Source organism: Panthera pardus, unplaced genomic scaffold (genome assembly GCF_024362965.1).
Source record: "Panthera pardus isolate Hobbes unplaced genomic scaffold, ASM2436296v1 HiC_scaffold_10, whole genome shotgun sequence".
Taxonomy (NCBI): Eukaryota; Metazoa; Chordata; class Mammalia; order Carnivora; family Felidae; genus Panthera; species Panthera pardus.
The window spans coordinates 51,112,564-51,125,667 of record NW_026526655.1 but is presented as its reverse complement, the minus strand read 5'-3'; the positions used below and the strand labels follow the sequence as shown (position 1 = coordinate 51,125,667).

General features: G+C 38.2%; 1 pseudogene; it reads right to left on the bottom strand.

Moving 5' to 3' along the window:
- The window catches only part of LOC128776845 (transforming acidic coiled-coil-containing protein 3-like), a 145,124-nt pseudogene extending 133,938 nt beyond the window's left edge, over positions 1-11,186 (bottom strand).
- Positions 11,187-13,104: the final 1,918 nt, after the last annotated feature.

Here is a 13,104-nt window from a genome sequence, read left to right as displayed (position 1 = left end):
AGTGAAACATGAGTTAACTCAATTAAAAGTTGTGATATAGCTGAAGAAACTATGTGTTTGTCAGAAAAAAAGGTTGAACTGCTACAAAATCATAGGGCAGTCTTTCCCAAACATCAGCAGTGCCTATCAAGACTGCATCCAGGAAAAAATAGTAAATTTAGCCACCAGTTTTTCTGGTAATAAAATTCATTTCTATGCAGTTTTACATGGAGTGAAAGCAGATTCTGGCTATGTTGATAGGATTCCACTTTTTAACACAGGTGTAATGGCAAAGTAATAAATTGGCACTATGGTTTTAAACATTAGTTTTAAGAGTTTGTGCTTTACTTAAATTGAACCCAATTCTGGAACTGACTGAATTAGGATTTTAAACCTATCCAGCTGAGAACCACAGCAAATGCTCCAACATACCTCCACTCCAGGAGGAGAGACAGTAGCTATACGATTTCATTCTTGGCCTTGTGACTTTCCATGTGCTCTGTTAGAGTTATGTGAGAACATGACAGTGTAGAATCATCAATGGGTAGCTTCTCAGTTTTCAAGATGAGTATTTACTTCCAATCTCTTCCAGTGACAGATGTTACATTAGATGGCATTCCTTTCCAGAACATCTTATTTCTTGACACAAATAACAATTCCATACTTTTTCATTTTTCTTGTGGGATATTTATATGTGTGCTTTGTTTTTATAGTGTGCCAAGGGCCTCCTAGAATTTAGTTTAGGAGTCATTGAGATAATCTGGCAACTTCTGCAGAATACAATAAGTTTATTTAGAAAAAGAAATGTCACCTCCTTCTGAGAAGGTAGTAAAAGAATTCAAGATCCAACATCATCTGGTTCCAAAACTCTATAATTATTGGGTGGCCTTTAGAAATACTATGGGGTAAAATCATCTTGGGTGGGTACAATTTCAGAATCATTTTTTCCAATTCTATTCAGGACAAGGAGCATCTGTAGATCAAATGGCTTTCCAAACCCAAATTACACAGTGGGCCGATAAGCTATCACAATGAAATTCTGTTGTTGACAGGAGGAGCTCAGCAGTGGAGGAGGGAAAAAGGAAAGAAAGATGCTCCAATTCATCTACAGAGAAAAAGATGTAGAAAAGGAAGTGAGCATAACAGGTTAATGTCACACCATTCTAGACTGTGCTCTAGAAAATTGATTTTGAAATTTGCTTGAAGATAAGAACTGTCTACAACCCTTTTTGAAAAGCTCTCAGACCTCATCCCAGACCTAATAAACCACAGTGTGCTCAGAGATAAAACCTGGTAACCTGGCAATCTGTGCCTGTTACAAGGTCTGAGGGGATTCTTCTCTGGTAAGTTTGTGATACACTGTTTGAAAAGAGAATGTCAAGTTGCTAGCTAAGAAGATGCTTTTACATGCTTATTGTGATATTCTGAGCCTTGGGAATAGTGAGTCTCATTCCTAATAAAATAATAATCCACTTGTCAGAGTCAGAATAGAAGTTCAAATTAAAAAGAGCAGAACAAAAAATAGTAAGGCTTCACAATGTAGGGCAAGAGCTTAAGCAGACTCAATAATAACAAGAAATTCAGGGAAGGCAGTAAAGCGTATTACCAGTTGCAATTACTTTAAACAAACTAACAAAAAGTGCTTTGATGTCTGTAGTATGAAGGCATGGGTGCAAATCTTGACTTTTTCAGCCACATTTTTATCATCTATACAAAATGAGTGATGGTATCCAATTTATAAATGCTTATTATCAAAGCTGATGTGACAAGTAAGTTAAATAATGTGTTTGAAAGTGCTACATGAATGGATTATGACTACAAGGTGAAGAGTATGAGGGCAACTGTTTGTGTCAGGAGAATTCAACAAGGTGTGGAAAATTACAGTGAGAGTATGTAGAAAGTGGCTAACTGGCAGCAGAAAACATAACCCCCTCTAGTGGCCCAATAGTTCATCTGCAACGGCCATCTCCAGACCTAGAAGGTAAAACAGGATTCAAGTTACTTGGGGAGGAATCCATTGAGTAACTGGAAAGTTACCAAAATACAATTCAGATATATGGAAGAAAACTCAGTACCCACTTCCAGGAAATGGGGTACATGATGGGAGCTTTATATAACACAAGTTATTAGCACTGAAAGCAAAATCAGAGCTATTCCTAAGGCTTCAATTCCCCTTGGTCAAGTCTGGCAAAGTTGAGCCTACAAATGGAAATCAAATCCCAGCTGTAAAGAATGGGAAGTTCAGGAAACTAAAGAGGTTTTTAGATAAGGGCCAATAAACCAAATTAATGAGACAACGCTTACTGAACCACAAAACGGTGTTCAAGACAGACATCTGCTGCCCACAAAAGATTCTGGGTGTATCCAGAGGTTTTAAATGCACATAGCTTTTTATGCACCAGGAAGGTGAAGTATAACAATGGGGGGGAATGTGAGCGTTGTTAGAATTTAAAATGCAATATTCTAAATTAATAATCTAATATAAAATTAGAATTTAAATGCAGCCCAATACAGATTTTTTAAGACCTACTGAAAAACAAAAATGGTCTCTCAGCTAAATTAAACAACCAAGTGACCAGATTCTGACTATCACCTAGCCCATGAAAGGCCCAGAGAAGAGGGCACAGATACAGATAGTGTGATATCTTCATTAATATTAAAAGTTTTCTTATTCTTTGGATTCAGACTTGAGAAACATTCAGTTAACACCGGCTGTAATCCAGGCACTGGATGAGGCCTTCCCATGTATTATATACATTATATTTAATGTGAATGTAATTAGGGGGAAATCAAAGTATTATAATGATCCTACTCCCAGAAAACATCTCAAAATTCTGACTAAAGGGTTTTAATAGTAATTGTAATAATAATAATGTCATTGCTAACAATAAAAACCAAGTAAAGAAATTAAGTAAAACATAATTAAGCAATGCAGAGAAAACAATTAGACCTATAAGTATTAGAACATTTAACCTTGGAAATGTACATATATTCTCTGGAGAACTTAATTACCATCCAGGCATTAAAGAACATAAACTATCCCAAGTGAAAATGTGTAACACAAAACACAAAAGTACCATTAATCCATACTGATTTCACAATCTTGCATAAATACTCTAACCTTCTTGTAAGTATTCACGATGAATTTTAAATATCTGCATTCATCGCTGCATTTGAAAGAATTTCACCACCTCTTGAAAAACAATAGGAATAGAGTGCCCTCTAGAGTCTCACATGTATTTAACGCCAAATTGAGGGGAAATCTCATTTTAATCATTTCTGGCTATGCTCATTAAAATTTAGAAATGTGGCAGATTTGTCTGTTGCTGCTACAAAAATGCACACATCTTAAAAATTCAAATTCAGAATAATTCCTTTTCCCCCAAGAGGATATCTTTGAACATTAGCTATCTATGCAGAACAAAAAAAAATTACTAAAGATTTTTTTTACATTTTTATTTTACTTTCTTTTTATGGGCTACATGAAAAAAATACATTTGAAACATATCTAATACCCAAAGGAATATTTTAATCTTTTATGTATACATGTTATTTGCTTATAATTATGCATTTATTTCAGTCTATAATTTCCCAAAAGGAGAAACAATGTTTGTTAATCTAACATCTGAAGCTTCTGCATTAAACTGAGACCATCCATGAGGGTGACTAACAAATACTTTTGCAAGTAGATAAATCAACAAACAGTGTTAAAATAGAGGCATAACTAGATATGTATTTGCCATGTTTAAGATACATAGATCAGGCCAAAGCTGTAACTATCAGGCTGTATATAAAGATTGATATATATTATATATAAACCTAATTTTTATATAATATGTGAGCCCTGAAGTTGCAAACCTTGAACCAAAAACTAAAATTCAAGGTCTAGAAAGATGAACAGTTGTTTCCTGCAGTTTAATAAAAGATAGGCTTTGCTTTAACATCCAGCTATCATCTCTTTATCAATAACGTCAAGGATCCAATTTCCTTATCTCTAGAATGGGTATAATTTTGCAGCTGAGCTGTATATATCCAATGTGAAAACTCATAGAAGGGCTTTATAAGCTACAAAAAAGTGTGTGTGTTTGTGTGCGTGCATGTGTGGTAATATTTATGTTATATATATATATGTATATACACCTATATATATATATATATGTATATACACCTATATATATATAATTGAGAAGGTTAAGTTTGGCTAAATGAGGTCATCCTTAAATAAAAACATTAAGCATTCTGGTATTACCCCTGGCCACTCTTCAAGCTTGTCTGCCAGTCTTCCTCTTTGCACATACAAATATTTTACATATTCTTTGGGACTTGTCCCCATGACCTTTCTCTTTTCACTTGAAATTCTTCCTAGGGAATCTCTTTCCCTCCCATGTCCTCAAGTACGTCCCCCAGTCTGGAAACACTTTAACTTACTTTTACAGATCTACTTTCTAACATCTAGATCTATATTCCAGCCTCCTTCATCCACAGCATTAGAGAAGCCCTGAGACTAAAATCAAAGACATACAACATGTTTGAAACAAGATGCTGTAGGTGCAAAATGAGTCCAAACATACTTAGAACTGTCCTCCCCAGTCACAGCTGTACTCAGAGAAATGACCAAGAGGATGTGAGGGCACCAGAGGCACCTTGAGATGGTCCACCCCTGGTCCTACTCAGATCCACCTGTGCCCTACATTAAATGAAATCTGTCACTGAGAGTTCAAGGTGTTGGCCTCTTCAAAAAGCTTAATACACAAGGGCTAGAGGTACAAACTACAGATGCTGCAACTTATACCCAAACCAAAATTCACATTCATCATCTCACTTATCTATCATTCTTTATATATATTCTTCTCTCTTCTGTCTGCCAAGTTGCTCCATCCCTCCCCCACTTGTCTAAGTTGCTTGCCTAGTGGAGTGACACAGAGTGGAGTGTCACAGCTCTTCAGCCTGAGAGTCTGAACTTTTATTTGCTTTGTTCTTACCATGCTATCATCACTGCAGTTGCTGGTTCATTATTATTACCAGACATGGAAATACCTGCTTCATATCCTCAGTTCCACTGTTTAGTAGCACTCCTATCTCTTCATGAACTTGAGGTTCATTTCCTCATGAATATAATTCTTTTCTTACCTGCTGGTCCACTGCCATGAGAAGCCCATAATAAAACAGGAGTTACTTTTCACTCTTTTGAAGTAGTCACAACTTCAGGCTCAAGGGACACACTGCATTACTGAGTGAAAGTATTTCCGCATCTAGCAGAGCTGAAATATCAAGTAGGGGACGTGCAAATTCAACAAGTAGACATCAAGATGGTGAGAAAGACCAGTTTATTTCCATGTCTTGGTTCTTGGATCTGTGTATTTTAACCATGAGAAAACCTCATTATATATAAGCCAGTGATTCAAGGCAGTCTTGAAGGGCATTGGCTAAACCATCCCATAATTCTAATTATCCTATTGTTTTTAGGTGATGGGGTATGTGATAGAACCAGAGGATCTGTTGCCTGTGCACCTACTTTTACACCTCTTTCTCTATGAAATGAGTCCTTTGATCAGAGGGGATGTTATATGGTATTGATTTTGTAAATCACACATTGAGTGAGTGCTTCTGGTATTGCAGAAGCACTGTTAGCAGGTATGGAAACCCATATCTAGAGAAGATATCAATTCATGTAAGGAGGAATCACTGTCATCTTCAGAGTGGAAAGGTATTGGTATAATCAACTTACCATCAAGTAACTGGTTGACCTCTGAGGAATAATAACGTATCAGGAGCTAATCACTGAAATCTGCTTCTAGTAGGTCCAGCATTCAGTAGCAGCAGTAGCTAGATCAGCCATAGTGAGGACTCCATGCTATTGAACCCATATACAGTCTCCATCTCTTCCACCAAAGCTCCTCTGTTTATGAGCTCATTGTGCAAAAATTGAGGTGACTCAAGGTGGAAGCTGACCAATATCCACCAGAAGGGTCATTCTGTCCACTTAATTGTTCAGTCTTTCTTGTGTGTTGAATGTGTTCCAGTGGATAGTATCATCATATAGGAAGAGACACACACCCTGGTATGTCCAGCTCATGCCTCTAACTCAGACCTTTTGTGCCTAATCTAATCTTGTCCATTCTAGTTTTCTGACTAAGCTTGTCCATTCTAGTTTCTGACCTTCTTGGAAGGTATATCTTGTCATTCATACAAAATAAACAACCATGTATAATGCTCACATCTCTGCTCACTAGGAATATCCCCTCCTTCCCAACTGTTCTTTAGGGCCACCTCTGAGCAGCATTAGAGTGAGGAAGCAACTCACATTTGGTTCCACATATGGAGTCAACCTATCTGTGAACTAGTCCTTATATGTGAGATGAGGGAGTTACAATTCTGTTGGTACAACAAAGATAGGTAAAACAGAATTGGGGTCACCTGTTAACATAATTTATTTTCCTTGTGATCTGCTTGCATCTGATCCCAAAAGAACCACTTCTGTTTATCTTAGTCTATTTGGATTCTGTAACAAAAATACCATAAACTGCATGGCTTATAAGCACCAGACCTTTATTTCCCATAATTCTAGTGGCTGGCAAGTCCAAGATCATGGTGCCAGCAGATCTGGTATCTGGTGAGAATCTGTTTTCTCATAGATAGCTGTCTTTTTGACTATGACTTCACATGGTACAGGGTACAATTTGGGCCACTTTTGCAAGGGCACCAATTCCATTCATGAAAGCTCTGCCCTCATCACCTAATCACCTCCTAAAGACCCCACCTCCTAATACTATCACCATCTATGTTCTAACGTTCAGAACATAGAGCCATTTAATAATGAATTGTCACCATGCTTATCCAAAGTTTTGTCAGTGATCTACCCAGGTCATGGTTAGCAGCTAGCTAATGGACTGGTATTCAGTCTCTGCCAGCATTGCACCAGCAGTGCAACTGGTAATTTTCTTCTGCAGAAGACATAGTCTTGCTCTAAAACCCTAGATGCTGCAACTTTCTTGTTGGGGCTTCCAGAGACTCCAGATGGAGTCCTTATCTGGTTTTTACATAATTGGATCCACCTGAAATATAGGGCAGCTTACACTATAGCCTAGACGTTCTGCATAGCCATCTTTTTCCATGGGCCCAATTTGAAACTGGCAACCATCAAAGTCATCCCATAAATGAGTCAAAGCGGTATCTTTAATTGCAATGTATGCTGCCTTCAAAATCTGAAGAGGCCCACTTAGTACTCTGCCTGTTTTCGTAGTTGGACTAGGTATAAAATACAATAACTTGCCCTTTACCATGGAAAGAATGTCCTGGAATATCTAAGGTCATTGAACCTCTGAAAACATTTACAATAAAGTGGTCCCCTGAAACTTAGAGGTTTTACCACCATCTGACATGAATGGGCAACTAGGGTAATTTCTTCTTCTCACACATCAGATCCAGTTAACAAGATGGCATCGATATAGTGGACCAGGGTAATGATCTGTTAAATGTTAAGATAATCAAAGTCCCTGTAGACTTTATTTTTATAGAGAGAAATAGCATTAATAATGTCCTGAGACAGGATAGTAAATGTGTACCACTGTCCATCTAACATAAAGGTAAATTGACCTTGAAAGACTCTTGATTCACAGGGATTGAAAAGAATTCATTTGCTAGATCAATACCAAGTACCACAGGTATATTGATTTGTTCCAGTGGAGATAAAATATTTGGCACACCTGTGATTGTACCCACTATTTGGTTAAGTCCGTGGTAGTCTACTGTCATCTGTCAAAATCCACATGGTTGTTATATGAGTCAAAGAGATGAATTGAAAGGAAATATGTTGGAAATAAACCTGTGTCCTTTAGGCCTTTGAGGGTGACACTAACCTCTAGTTTCTCCTAGTTTTCAGTTTTACTTATGATTCTTTTCCTTGGTGCCAGGAGTTTGACTTACTATGTGACAGATTTAGGCCAGGACTCCATTTAGCACCTGCTCTCCCAAAGTTCCACCTTACCCAAGGCTCATGATAACACTTCTGCTCCCCTGTCATAAGTACCAGCTCAAATTATTTACCCAAAACCCCTTGAAAGGTCTTTACTCAATGTATCACTATCTGATAGGTGGATACAAATCCTTCTGGGTAAGGATTGAAGAAAATATTATTGTGTATACTGGAAGTAGCCTTTCAATGTCCTTTCTCAAAAGAACTGAGGCTTCCCTCAATCAATAGGCTCTGCATCTGTGAACTATCTCAGATCACTCTGGCTCAGATATGGAATCTATTTTCCTTTGTTCCCTTTAATATCAGTCTTCATAACTCATTTTTATATACTGAAGTTAACAAACTACACGCTGATGGACTTTCCATCTGTCTTCTTCCAGGAGAAGCATGATGAATGAACCCTTGGCACAGACCCCAGTAGGCCAAGGCTTCCTAGTTGCCATGCTGGCCTTGTCACCCATTACAATAATTATGTCCAAATACAACCATTTGGCCTCAGATATTCTGGAATCCTATCATTCTCCTGTTCTCTTGACAACCACAGATAGCAATCTCCAACTGCGAGCTGTAGCCTAGAGAGGACAGCTACTATAGAACTTCTCAAAGTTGCCAATATCTCCATCAATACTGCATTTCTTATTGCTTTAGTGAATGAAGTGTTATCAGGGCTCTTCCAGGGAAGAGAAGCAGGGATGGTTTTTCTAGTCTCACATAATAAATTCATTCTAACATGCCTACCTCCCGAGCTTCTAGCACTGTTCCTCAATGTTCTGTCAAAGAAGTTCTGGCTTCTCCTCCTAGCTTCAAAGAGCCATGTCAGCAGGATATTACAATGGGCTCCTGGTGTCCTCTCTAGCCCAATAGATGTTGAGTCATGGGCATATAGACATTGAGTCTATAAACTCTCCACTTTCCAGCCTTGTTTTCTGCACAAGCCCTAGGCCAATGCCTTTAAGATGTACTCCCACACATATTCCAAAGTTCCAGCTGGTACATCATTTCCATCTCCTACATTTCTTTGGAAAGTAAGCGATCCTCTTCCCCCCCTCCCAAGCCCCCATGCCCAGGCTTTCTCTCTCAAGCTATGCTGCTTTGACTCTTGTTTCTGCTTTTTAGGCAGTGACAGAAGGAAGGAATATGTCTTAAGGAAGTCAAGCACCATTTGCAAGGCATTTGGCCCTGTTGAGGTCTCTCATGCAGGGTCTTTCATCCCCAGGCAAGAAGAGGTTGCTCTTCCCTAGCATGTAGGTCAAGGAACAATGAGCCCAGGGGAATTAATAGTTCACATTTCTCAGGGTGCCTGGGTGGTTCAGATGGTTAAATGTCTGACTCTTGATTTTAGCTTAAGTCATGGGCTTTGTCCTGACAGTGCAGACTCTGCTTGGGATTCTCTCTGTCTCTCTGTCTCTGTCTCTGTCTCTGTCTCTCTCTCAAAATAAATAAATAAACATTTTTTGAAAAACAAACAAGTTCAAACTTGTCTAGCACATCCACCCAATTTCCTTATCCCATTTCTCAAGTTTCCACTATAAAGGCCCTTATGCTAACTTAGGGCACCTGTCAAGGCTACTTTCTCCATCTCCTTTGCATTTTGACCACTCTCACATGTCAGTTCCTATCCCAGTCCAGGCTCTGGCTGCAAGAGATAAGAGACACTTTAAACCCTGCCTTCTGGCTTTCACTGAATCCTGAGTTGATAACTGGCTGATCTGAGCTTAAGGTTCTTCTTCAAGGCTTCCAGAGCAGGCCAACTAGTATACAGTCCTTATTTCCCTCACATCATTCCATTAGTAGAGCTACCAATTGTGTCACGTTAGCTACTGCATATCCATCCACCACAAGTGGGATTCTTAGCCATCATGACACCACATCACCCCAGGAGTTATCATTCTACTTACCACCAACACATTACTTTTCTTCTAAACAAACAAACGAACAGCCTCTGAGACACATTAAGCACAAAGCTAGGAATGGTATATACTTAGCCAAGCAACATTGAATACAATCAAAACCTCTGAAAATCTATTTTCATATAATTCAAATAATTTCAAATCATTTGATTTTCTCTTTCTTTTGTCAGGCAAGCCAGCTGTGGTTTACCTATAATGCACATTCTATGATAATTTCACTTTGAAGCTATTTTAATGGAACTGAACTGGGAAAACACAATAGAATCATTATTTATTCATTCTGGGTGCAGCCTTTATCAGAGTTATAAATCTTCAGCAAATGTGAGTCAGGCTCTTCTCTTCTCTGTGCCCTAGGCTTAGATTTTAACATCTGTGAAAAATGAAAATGAATCTTAAAAATGTCCTTTTACTTAGCTTGTAATGGGTAGCTCCACCAAAAACATAAAACACCTATTAGTAGAACCCAGTGATTCATCACTTACATACAACACCCAGTCCTCATCCCAACAAGTACCCTCCTTAATGCCCAGCACCCATTTTCCCCACCCCCATCAAGCCTCAGTTTGTTCTCTGTATTTAAGAGTGTCTTATGGTTTTTATCTTACTTTTCCTTTCCTTCCCCTATGATCATCTGTTAAGTTTTTCAAATTCTACATATGGGTGAAATCATGTAATGTCTGTCTTTCTCTGACTGACTTATTTCACTTAGATAATACCCTCCAGTTCCATCCACATTGTTGCAAATTACCGTGTTACTTTCAATATTTTTTCTTCATTACCATATTTTGCCAGTTTCATTAAAATATGCCTTGTGGTGGATCTGCTTTTGTTGAATTTGATGGGAGTTCTCTATGTCTTCTGGATCTAGCTAGATATTCCCCAGATTATGGAAGCTGTTAGCTATTATTTCTTCAAATAAATTTTCTGCCCCCTTTTCTCTCTCTTCTTCTTCTAGGACTCCTATTATATGAATATTGTTACATTTCATGGAGTCACTGAGTTCCCTAAGTCTATTCTAACTATGCATAATTCTTTTTTTTCTCTTTTGTTCACCTTGATTACTTCCTATTACTCTGTCTTCTAGGTCACTAATTTGTTCCTCTGCTGCTTCCAGCCTTCTGTTCATTCCATCAAGTCTTTCTCATTTCATTTATAGAGCCTTTTATCTCTGCTGTGTTATTCCTTATCTCTGTGTTAAGGGCCTCATTCATGTCTTCCATTCTTTTCTCAAGTCCAGGTAGTATCCTTACAATCATCACTTTAAATTCTTTATCAGGCATGTTGCTTGTATCCGTTTCACTTAGATCTCGGGCCATGGCCATGTCCTATTCTTCCATTTGCGATAAAATTCTCTGTCTTCTTATTTTGTCTAAGCCTCTGTTCCTGCTTCTGTGTGTTAGGAAAGTCAGCTACGTCTCCCGTTCTTGACGGTAATGGAGGAGAGGTCCTGTTGTGCCCTGCTGTGTAGTGTTCCCTGTGTCCTGTGGCCTGGCACTACCAGAGCATCTTCAATGTGTGCTCTGTGTTCTATTGTGTCCTTATCCTTCAGGTAAGTCATCTTCAGATGTGCGCTCCCCTTTGTGCCCTTCTCTCGCCCTTCTCTGCAACCAAGACTCCCTCCCTACCACAGCAACCACAATCTGTTTTTCTTCCAAACTGCATCTCTGCACTTCCTACCTTCTTCAATATGTCTTCTTCTTTACCTCTGGTTGTGGCATTTGTTCTGTCAGTCTTCTGGTCAATTTCTGGGTATTTAGAATGATTTGATAGTTATCTAGTTATATTTGCTGGACAAGACAAGCCTAGGATCCTCCTACTCTGCCACCATATTTCAACTTCAGCAAACAATATTCTTAAGCTGGTAGATCTTCTATGATATCAAGAAGAAAAAGAAAATACTCTAACATATTTATATTTTCATTGGCATAATATGTTAATCCTCCCGGAATGTTTGTATTTTAAAAAGAAATATTAATTGTGGGAAATAGTGAACTTTCAGGCACCAGTAGGAGATGTAATTTTTGTTTCTAATGCTCCTATAATCAGACCATGTGAAGCAACCCCAGATGGATAAAACCATTCCTAAGTTTAGCTGTCCCTTTATAAATGGGTGATCATCAATAAGAGTGTGGTATAATGGCTTCTATATCAGACAGAGACCATTAGCTATGTGACTTTGGAAAGTTATTTAAGACTTCTGAGTCTGTGTCTTTACATCTGTAAAATGAAGATAATATCTACCTGCAATGCTGTTATGAGAAGAACCGTAATGAGGTAATGTGTGTTTTGCATGCAAGTAGTTGTTAATACAACCAAAATTTATTCTCTCACACTTCTGGAAGCTAGAAGAGCTTCCCTCCTAGATTCTGTTAATACCAGCAAACTTTGCCATTCCTCAGCTTGCCACTGCATTACTCCGATCTCTGCTTCTACCATCACATGGTATTCTTCCTGTGTGTGTCTGTATTTCCACATGGCCTTCTAATAAGGACACAGCTCACTGAATTTAGAGCCTACCCTAAGGCAATATAGCCACATCTTAACTTGATTATATCTGCAAAGACCTTATTTCCAAATAATGCCACATGTACACGTATCATAGGTTAGGACTTCAACATATCTTTTGGAGGTACACAATTCAACTCACAACACCTCTTGATTCTGTAATGACATCACTTTCTTCTATACCGTAACTGAGAGATTAGTCCAAGAGAAGATAACTGAAGGAATGGATTCTAGTAACAAGCTTAGCAAGAACACGGTAGAAGCAGCTCAATAAGTGAGAAAATGTTTGTCATGTTGTTCTGAGTCCAGCAAGTATGCACAAACAGCAGCATATTCTATCATTCAATTTTGTATCAGTTTAAGGATAGTATCTTTTCGGAAATTGCATAACCAGAAGTTTTCTCCCTTATGCCACTAATGTGTTTAATTGCCATTTTCCACTCATTTTTAAATTCTGCTCTACTTTTAAACATTAGCAAATCCTTTTTTCCCATTTTGAAGAAATATTAACCAGAGAATCCCTGCAAGCCACCAAATTACTGACAGGGACTGGAATATGGGGTCAGGAGAAAAACTCACTTTTCACCACACATTCTTTTGATCTATTTGAATTTATCACGTATCTATGTTACATGAAGAATCATTTAATTTAAACAGTCTCCAGTCCACGATTTTGTACCATCTTTCATCATGTTTGTAAGCTTCATCTACGTAACAAAAGCCACTTGCGTTGTA